Below are 9,601 nucleotides of genomic sequence, written 5' to 3'. Positions count from 1 at the left end.
GTTCAAGCGGTCCACTGATAAAGGCAACACTGTAGCACGTGGCGTCTGCTCGGCGCCACCGCCGGCCGGCGGTTGCAACGATTGTTGCGCAGGCGCAGTAAGCGCTGTTGGCGGTGCTTTTTCGTCGTCTGCTACCGTCGGCTGCCGCGCTTCGGATCTTCGCGAAGCAAGCAGCTCGCGTAATTCGTATTTAATAGCACCCGCTTTCCTTCCAGCTGGCATGAAACTGAATGGATATATTTGTAATCAGATAAATGCGCTAAATATAAGCAGCATTGACACTGCCGTATTTTGTTCGCCTTCTCGCTTCATAAGGATTTTCCCGCGTCAAAAATTTTACTGTGCGCGACGATTCCAATGATTCAACGGTAGCTCGATTGATAGCTCTTTATAAAGTAATATCTTCTGTAAAGGCGTATGTGGATTCTTTCTTCAGCCTACGCACTGCAGCGACTCACATGTGCATTAGTACAAATGAGATGGGCACTACACACGGAGAAATATTGTTTCATATAGCTGTACCACACAGAGACGTCCGTAAAACGAAATTATCATGTTGGTCTTGTAAGTCGAAACCGCAAAAATATCTGCGAGTTATTATTTTGCCTCGTCTAATTTTCCTTCGGCTTTGCAACGGCTGGCTGTCAGTGTGTGACAATGCAGTCACCGGCCAACTCATAAATAGCTTGATCGGCTTGCTTAGCTGCTATCCGAAGCGGGGCAGCGCACCGTTGCAGACGATGACAGAGCACCGCGCATAGCGCTCACTGCGCGTGCGCGAAACTCATTGCAGCCGCCAGGCGGTGATGGCTCTGAGGAAAGGTCACGCGCTCTGCTGTTCCCTTTAACAGTGTACCGCTCTGTACAAGTTTCCAGCACGATGCCTCGAAGCACAAAATTTTTTTTAATTTTTTGTCAATGGCTCACATCTCCTCTTAAAATAAATTAAATTGCATTACGGTGTTTTATGTGCCAAAGCCACCACCTGATTATGAGGCACGCCGTCGTGGAGTCCGGAATAATTTGGACTGCCTGGGGATTTTTAAAGTGCACCTAAATCTAAGTACACGGGTGTCGTCTGCATTTAGCCCCCATCGAAATGCGGACGCTGTGTCCTGGAATTCGATCCCGCGACCTCGTCCTCAGCAGCCCAACAGCATAACCACTGAGCAACCACGGCGGGTCGTTCTGGCAGATTCTGATAAGTTTTGCCTGGAAAGCATGTGTCGTAATGTGCCGATTCAGTATTTTCAGCAACATGCTAGCATTCAAACTTCCTCAGCACTGTGCCATGGGGCGTTTCTGTCTGTCCTAGAACATGGGGGCGCAAGGGTTGAATATTGCCTGGAATATACAGCACTGGAATTAAATGTTGAATATCTCGCATCTCGCATTAGGTGGGTACATGATTACAATAAAAATAGGGGTGCATTTAAATGCCACTTACTCAAAGTTTGACATATTATTAAACACACCCAAGGCTATAATGAAATGGCGTTCAAGAATTTTTTGTTAATTGATTTTCTGAAACTATAGTTATCACATGCAAAGTAGGTCCGCCTCGCGTAAGAACATCTCTAAAAATGTCACGTCCGCTACGGTTATAGTCTTTTTAGAAAAAAAGCTGTATACCAAAAAAAGAAAACATCCTGTATAGTTTTGAAGTTGTACAGTGACCTAAAAAGACTTTATAAAACCTCAGTACATGTGCATGCTTAGAGTCATAGTTGCTGTAAAAGTAATTAGGTAAGATTTAACATTTGCCTCGTCCCAAGAAGACATTTATCGCGTAGGTAGGCGACACTTTCATTCCATGTTCTTCAGTGCATTTTCAATATAAATTGAAGGTTTCGTGTTTGGCTAGGTTCACATTCGTAGCAGCTCTGCTGTACTATCCTGAATACATCGTTTATATCTATCCTATTAAGAGCTATACAATAATTACTCAGAGTTATGGCACTTACTGTATTCGGTGTCTTAAAAAATGTCCGCTAGTTTTACGTGGTAATGGTGGCCATGTTTCACGTAATTTCCCCTCATATCTCCACGGCCCCTTCTAGTATACCTCGAGAGGGGCCCTCAAAGGTTGAAAAGTGATGATTAATAGGACCTCGATCGGCAGGGCGTGAAATGGAGCCTTCGAATTACAATAACATTTTAGGGCAGATTCTATCGCTTTTCGCTTGAAACATAATTTACAAGCTCATTCTTACGGGTGGCCGAGTGAAGGTTGCCAAGAAGATTAAACTGCTGTAAAATGCCGCCTACTTTGTCTTCGCCATCTGCTCGTTTCTCGCCTTCTATGCCTCAGATATATGAAACGCACGCCTTCGAAAGCCAGTGCTTCGCTTCTGCGCATCCTAATGCATTAGGCGAGCACGGGAGCCTGCATGTGACAGCCTGCAAACAGGTCCCGCTCGAGGATGTAGCGAATAGCTCCCTACATCGCGTAATTGCTTGCACGACGTTGCAAGAGAAAAATGTCTCTGCCGCCGGCAATACGCGCGTGGACAATGGCATCTTGAGTGGAAGAAGGACCCGTGTGTGGAAGGTCCAACTTCTGTATCTGCGATAACAGATGTAGTGCTTTTATATGTGGCGTCATTCTTCACTCTGTTTTGCTGCAGAGCCACAGCGATTGCAGAAGGATAGCCTGTAATGATGTTATAGTTTAACACCATTTAACGTCCTTTCGCACCAATGCGAGGCTTCGCTATCTAATGCCCCACAAATAGATGAAAGACTAAATTGTTGCTATGGGGCCGTATTAGGCAAGGATTGTTCTCGCGTTATTATATTTGTTTATCATGCGTCACGCTAAACGGCTGATCTTGGCCATAGTGGGGTAGCAGCTTTATGTGAACCAATGGCGAAAGCAGAAAATGATTGAAAAATGAATGAATTGCTACACAATACCCGCTTTGGCATACAAGCTCATATAAGATACGTCGCAAATTGCATCTGCGTAAAATCGCATAGTTAAACATCGCAAATACTAAGAAAATGTGCACACAAACATATACTGAAAGCAGCGTCAGAAAATCTCAGTTTATGCCCTTTGAAAGCGTTATTTCATATCAAAATGCTACTTCCATTGGTGTAAAGTACCAATTAGCAAAATTAATAATGATGCCCATTTCATGTTTGCAATATTCAATGTATTCGGCTGATCTAGTGGCATTCACTTATGGTACTGTACAGTATGGTGCCGCTTTGTACCATGTCTCTCGTATTCCACAACTTTTCACACATAATCTACAGAACACATCGTTTAGTTACGAAAAAATTCTTCAAAAATTGGCCCATCCCTTGCAGTACCTACTTGCTAAGGCACTGATTAAGCCATTCGCATTGTGGGAACAGTGCCAGCTTCCTGCAGATGTTAGTAATTGCATTTATCGCCTAAAAAGACTTCTATAGCCCGGCTTCATGATCAAGAAAATGGTACCAGTGGATGTGCCTCTGCTCTACGTAATCGAGTAATTAATACTGACATAAAACCTCTACACATATTCTCAGCACAAACCGATCTCTAATTTACACTGACCTTCTAACGGATACTCTTATGTTATTCTACGGCCTGTTTGAATTTTTTTTAATTTCTTAATTTTGGGCTACCCAATCCACGACCCACTGGGAATACCCCCATTTTGGCCACTTTCTCAGATACAAGTAATATGTGCCACTCTGCAATTTTTGCTCAATTTAGCGTTCCATGCTTTAATCTGCCATTCTTTTTAAGGCGAAAGCCTTATATGTCTCATCGTTCAGCGGACCTTCAACGTCCTTGAGCAAGAACCGTGTCGTCGAAGCGAAATCGTACACGATGATGACTCGGTGTAGTAATTCACTTAGTACATCGTCCGGCATCGTTTCTTACCTTTATGCAATCGCTCACGCAACAATTGTGATGGTGTGCAGGCTACCGTCGTCATCGTCGTCTATGAGTAAGCAAGCAACCCTCACGCAACAATTCTGATGTTGCGCGGGTCAAGCACGCAAAGCTCGCGCAACAATTTTGATGGTGCGCGGATCACCGTCGGCGTCGTGTTAATTAAGATAGAGTTAACTCAAGCATTCAAACCCGCGACCTCTGGTGGGAGTCCCACCCTCGACTTTTGATGGGAGTCGAACCCATTGTGCTAATTAGGGCGAGGTTAATTAAGGCCCAGGTAATTAAAGTGATCAATTAAGGCGCTCAAGCCTGCGAGCTTTGATCGAAAAAAACAAGCAATAAGAAGTTATAACGCATTGGATTGAGAATGTCAAGTAACTTAATTAATGTCCCTTGAGCGCGCAGGCTTTCGCCTTCACCCCTCTTGGGCGTGTGCAAAACTGGCTGTCTATTTTTCAACCTACGCCTAGTGGAAAATCCTACTGAAAAAAATCCAACAAACTCAGAGCCCGTCCCCTGTCGAGAAAATGGGGGTTAGCGAAGCTCGTGATAAGACGTCACTGTCGCAGGCATTCCACTTCGTTTGTCCTAAACTCGGGGTCGGCGGCTCTTTGATTGCGTTTGGCCTCAACATCGCGCTCCCACAACTCGGGGTGCGCGGCCCTTCGCTGACATTTCCCCTGGGCTTCGGAAGCCCTTACGCTTGAATCGGACGACAATCTTCGCTTACCCCTATTTTCTCGACAGGGGAGGCCGGATTACTTTGTTATTAGGGTCCCACGTGTGACAAGGGCAATTCAAGGGCGCGTTACAGGTCCCCAAACCCACAGGGTTATGTGCCATTGGGCTTGGACCTTTTGTGCACTATCACCTGGATCGGCCCACTTTTCAGCGGGACACAATCACCACCGGCACTTGTGAGCCCAGACAGCTTTGCTTAAAAACAAATAAACTGTCACACTAGGAGCTTCAAATGTATCTAGATTTGTGCCGTACTTCTCAATGATATACAGCTCTCAGCAGCAATCGTCCATCGAAAGAACGACGTGCATGGCCTTCCTTTTATAGTCAAAGAACACCTATAAACATTTTGGAGAAGGGAAACTGCACCTCCCACTGTAAAACAAAAGTAGGTGTTGCGGCGCTGTACTCAACTGAAATCTGGCCGAAAGACGGCGCTGCAGATAGTACCATCATAAGTGCTAAGTGGCTTTAATAAATACGAGGTGTTGCGAGTAGTTAGGAAAAGTGTGATGGTGCCAACTCTAACGTGCGCAAACTCAATTCTGTGCCTTAATTCAAAAATATTGTCGGTATGAGAGATTCCCCAGAGGTTGGCGGGCCGCCTGGATTTGGTGGCTCACAGTAACACCGCAAATGATGCTGTGCAAGGTCGCATGGGTGGGGCTTTACTTGAAGTCAAAGAAGCGCTCACCAAATTAGTTTTGAAGACAGACTAATGAACATGAATGAAAGAAAAGGGCTAGCAAAAGTTCGCGAATATTTGTACCTCAAAATTGTGGACAAGGAATGGAGGAAGAGCACAAAACATTTCGCAACCAAATACAGGGTAATAAAAGTATAAATATTCAACCAGGAGTCATCAAAATAAATGTGAGAAAGAGACGGCAAATTGCATGCAAAATATGGCGACAAAACAAAAACACCACGGAGATTTACAAACTGCAAGACATAAATCACGTGAGAAAATCTGCACGATAAGCGTACAGGACAGTGCCTCTGTATTGGACGCCTGATCTGGCTACCTGAGGCCAAGAACATACCAGCGCATATATGCGCCACAGGATGATGCGTAATAGAATGCCAAGTTATTGACCTAGCGAGACCCGTAGGTGATGCGCAGTTTCAAGAAGTTTAGGGATTCCAAGAACCTGTAAGGAATTACTGGTCAGCAGTGGAGACGTCTGGAGTATTGGTAGAAAAAAAAGCAGGGAAGTGTTTCATCTAACCAGAGTCAGTGCCAGTTTAGGTAATGGCGCAATATAGTCATAGAAGTTGTGAACATGAAAGTAAAGATCGATATCAAATAAACAAAGGGCGAGATGAGAATAGATGTAGTAAAGCCTGCTTAGATCAGGAAGGCAGGGGACTATTTCTCTCCGACCCGTCTCGAAGAAGATGCCGATAAACATCATCATCATAATTGTGCGAAAGGTAATGGTCCGTTGCTTGTTCGCGCGGCTAGCCTACAGGCACTAGCCGCTCACCGCTTTCGAGTGTTTTGTTTGTCCTCACCGCTAATTCACGTGCGCAGCACTTGAACACGACTATCGTAGATATTCCTGATAGCACCAGGTCCCCAAAATGCAAAACAACGTCAGACAAGTAAGATTTGCCATAGTTTATTATCACTACCCAAGCAACATAACTGATCCATCAATTTGCAGCGAAGTCCAAAGGAAAGGCAGGTCCATTCAATTACACTTCCAGTGCATTGCCAGTCCTTGAAGGCTGGCAGATCTACGTGGAAAATCTATAAGTGGAAATCGTCGAATGAACGCTGCTCCCTCGTAGGGTCGCGCCATCCTACTCTATAGCAACGCAGCTTCAGATTACAGCACTTCATCCTATCGTTACCAGCTTTGCGGGTACTTTCAAGTTTGAGATGCTCTCGTTAGTTCTGCGCGCGGTGCGGCTTGGGAAGCGTTCTTAAAAATACCAGAAAGTTGACGCCGTAAATACACTATCAGGCTCTACAGCCACCACTGGATACGTCGGCCCTGCAATCGTCCTCGCTTCGAAAGTTGTGTGTATCGTGTGACTCACATTGTGTATTGCGGTCATTGTGTAACTGGGGTCAGAGCGCTCCCGATTGTATCCAATGATTTCGGCGGCTTTTATTATTTTGATTGCACCTGAAGTTTGCCCCGTGTTGATGAATAGTGCTCAATACCATGCAAGAGCAAAAAAAAAAGTTCGGCGCTTTCCTTACGAAAATGTCAGATATGGCCCTTATATGTTTTATATATGGCCATATTTGGACATATAAGTGCCCAAATAAGGACTTATACTGCCATATAAGGGTCCAGATAAGGCCTTATACTGCCATATAAGAGTCCAAATAAGGTCTTATACTGCCATATAAGGGTCCAGATATGGCCTTATACTGCCCTATACGGGTCCAGAAAAGCCTTATACTACCATATATGACTGCAAGTAAGGCTTTATAACGTCATATAAGGGTACAAATAGGCCTTCAACGGCCATATATGGTTTCAAGTAAGCACCTTATATTGTCATATAGGGATTTATAAGTATACCTGAATTATAGTTAACACCCCCCCCCCCTTAGGCCGAGTTAGCCCCCCTCTCCGCTTCACGCGTCCAGCCCCACCAGTCCAACATGTACCTTCAGCGCTCTGTTCACATGCATTCTTAATACTATTCAGGAGATGGATTGAGGTTGAATTTGCCCTGATTAACAAAAACACTCTATCACTGCCTTCTATTTACTCATTCACTGCTAAATTACTTTGAGTAAAACGCTGAAGAAATAAACATTGTCATCATCCTTAGTGTCATTATTATAATTATTAGGCATTTGAGTTGCTGTTGGATTCCTCTAGCTGAAGCAAGGAAATTACATATTATGCAAAATACTTGCTTCCCCCCCCCCCCACACACACAAATATGTACCCCCCCCCCCCCCCCCCCCCCCTGGCAGAGATCCTGGGTGCGCTACCGCGGTCTAGTATGGGTTATTAGCACCGCGCCTGCTGGTCAGCCCCTCCTTATTTACGAGTTGTAGCTACTGCACGTAACAAATGCGATGCTTTGCACAGCAGCTAGGCAAGGCATCTAGATCGAAATGAATGTGTTTGCGCCGAGCAGGTAGTAAAGGGTTGCAGTGGATTTTACCGCAGAAAAACACACAACGAACTCATTGTTTGCACATTAATTGGCTCACAACCACACACGATGAATATGTCTACTTTTTGAGAATAAACATGCACATATATTTTTGCAATCATATATACCGGCCTAAGCAAAGCAGCCTGGGAATAATAACTCCTGAGTTAGGAAACCTGCTGCACGAATTCGTTATATTAGCTACCGCACAAGCACAAACAAAAACGTTTGCTACATCAGTCAGTCTAGATACTTTATTCAAGCCCCATTAAATGAAATACTGCCAAAAATTACCACCAAGCTAGAGTTTTGACACATTCAGTGAAATCCGAACTGAAACCAAACGTGGAATGGCCAATGCAATGTATCTCTTGGCAACACTGGTAAGCTTGCTGCGCCGGCAGCACATGGCCGGCAGCTGTCAGATACCGAGGCATATTCGTAGGCCTGTTTTCGTGTGTTATTTTCGTTCGTGCATCCGTGTTAACGCCATGTTCTCCGCGGTATGTGTGTTATTCGTGAGCGCAATCGGAACGAGTCCTCGTCAACGCAGTTTAACGCGACTGTAAGTAAAGGGAAGCAGCGGACGCCTTCACCGGCGCGGCCCTCGGCGATCGCTTTGTTTGGATGTGTCGCGCGCACGGTTCAACGTTTCATTACCGTGGTTACGCGTTGTTGCAGTGCAGTGATGATTATATGCCAGTGCTCATCGTGAAACTGCACAGACCGCATCACTGCTGATGGAGCTGCCACTTATGTACAGGACGGCACCCGAGAAGACCTTTTCTGAAGAGAATGCGCGCCTGGCGATTGTCACTTGCAGTCGTAACTTTTGCAAAGGTACGTACGATTCCCCCCCCCCCTCTTGTTCTGTGGTATTTGCGTAATTTTGAAGCAGTGTGTGTTGCGATACCTCGTAAAACACAAGCGGGCGAATCCGCTCCTTCAGTTTCGTCTACAGTCCCTATTACTGTTTTGTTTACCTTGTAGTTCGTGGCGCATGTACGTACATCGGACCCTGTCAACCCACTTCCAAGTACGAATGATCTACTAGTACAGAGGCTGACTGTCAAATTAATTTGATTGAAGGTGCGCGTTAGTCGATCGATCGTCCTTGTCTCGAGTCATGCTATGCTACACGCTATGAAATATCTTCTATTATTTTATGTGTTTGAATTCAGCGTTGTAATGTTGGAGCTAGATGTAGCTATATCATTTGCATTTATTTCACTGTGGTGTGCGCGGCACCTTGTAATATTCTTTGCAGATACAGAGTGTACCTGGCTGGCTGCTAGGCAATTCTTCTAGCCGAATCTTAAACAACTTCGTTTATATTAGTGGGCTTTATATCATGCTAGCGGACCTCCAAATCACCCTGGTGACATTACTCAATGCAACTATTGATTGTTAACTTTCGTTATTACTATTGGTGCTGCTGTTACTGATGCCGCAATCCTTACTAGCCACTAGCTAGAGAGCTGTCCAGCACAGCTTGCTTGTCAGTATTTTAAGGTGACCTCAACTGTGCGGTACTTTCATATCAAAGGTTATACAAATGTTTACACAGCATAGCTGCGGCTGTTTGCATCATGAGCTTTTTTTTAATTCTCTAGTGAATGTAACTGCTATGCGTGAAATTTGCCAACAGTCATTTTTAGCAGTGAAGGAACTTTTATGCCGTTGCTTGCATTGAACTGTAAAATTACTAAACATTCCAAAAATGGGAGAGATTGTCACTGATAAAGTGTTACATTATTTTCATGTGATGTCGGCTGTATAGATGTGCAGCAATGAACTGATCTAGGGCAAACTTCAAACGACAAGCAAACATCATAA

The sequence above is a fragment of the Dermacentor silvarum genome, chromosome 7 (assembly GCF_013339745.2).
Source record: "Dermacentor silvarum isolate Dsil-2018 chromosome 7, BIME_Dsil_1.4, whole genome shotgun sequence".
NCBI classification, from domain to species: domain Eukaryota; kingdom Metazoa; phylum Arthropoda; class Arachnida; order Ixodida; family Ixodidae; genus Dermacentor; species Dermacentor silvarum.
This window is presented reverse-complemented; position numbering follows the sequence as displayed.